Below are 1,048 nucleotides of genomic sequence, written 5' to 3' on the forward strand. Positions count from 1 at the left end.
GCAGTTACTATATCTCCATTTTATAGAGGAGAAAAATGAGGCTTAGAGAGATAAAGGAACAGACTGAGGTCTCCCAGCTAATTAGAGGCAGAGCTGGGTTTAAAATCCATTCTTTGAATTCCAGGGCTAGCTTTGTTTATTCCACACTACAAATTAATCTCATAATGAGGCATGGAAGGGAAATATCCCATGTTTTCCCAAAACACAACCATATTTCATCACTGACTCTTGCCAGTGAACCTTTTGTTTCTCAAATACTAGGAACAAAAACTATTCACTTGGAAGTGCTCTTTCTTCCTCTGTACGTGCTTCATGCATTTCTCTTTGTAAACAAGACTTTAAATAAATTACTTCTAGGCCAGGAGCAAAGGCTTATGCCTGTAATCCCAGCAATCTGGGAGTCCTAGGCAGGAGCATCACTTGAGATCAGGAGTTTGACACCAGCCTAGGCAAAAAATTGAGGCCCCCATCTCCACTAAAAAATAATAATAAGAAGAAAACCAAAGAAATTACTTCTAATTGTTTTATTCTGTAGGCACGTCTCACTTAAAGAAAAGCATTTTATGTACATATCTTTGTGTTTTAAAGTCTGTAAATTAGGTAAAAAACTCCTTAAGTATCATTTTAGAGAGTGTTTTAGTCATAAAAAGGCTCGACATGGACTTCTTTAGATAATGAAAACCCCTGGCATGTTTCAGGCCATTATTCAATTCAATGTGCACAGCTTCCGGAACACAGAATGCAGAGATGCCTGGAATTAATGGTCTGGCAGCAAGTCTGTTTCTCATGTTTTCCAATCTGAATGTATAAATTTTTAAATCCTACAAACCTGTAATGAATGTGTTGGATTACTGTCTTTGCTCTATTGTCAGCATATAGAGACTCGGCTTCTTGGCAGAATGATGAAGTTAAGGATATTGCATTCTAACCACAAGGAAACACAGATCTCCTTGTCAGCATTCTTCCTTTCAAAAAGGTTGCTTAAAGTGGTGCTTCAAAGATAATTCTATCCTAAAACACAGTGACTTAGGAAAAAAAAAAAAAAAAA

Source organism: Mandrillus leucophaeus, unplaced genomic scaffold, assembly GCF_000951045.1.
Source record: "Mandrillus leucophaeus isolate KB7577 unplaced genomic scaffold, Mleu.le_1.0 Scaffold761, whole genome shotgun sequence".
Classification (NCBI taxonomy): domain Eukaryota; kingdom Metazoa; phylum Chordata; class Mammalia; order Primates; family Cercopithecidae; genus Mandrillus; species Mandrillus leucophaeus.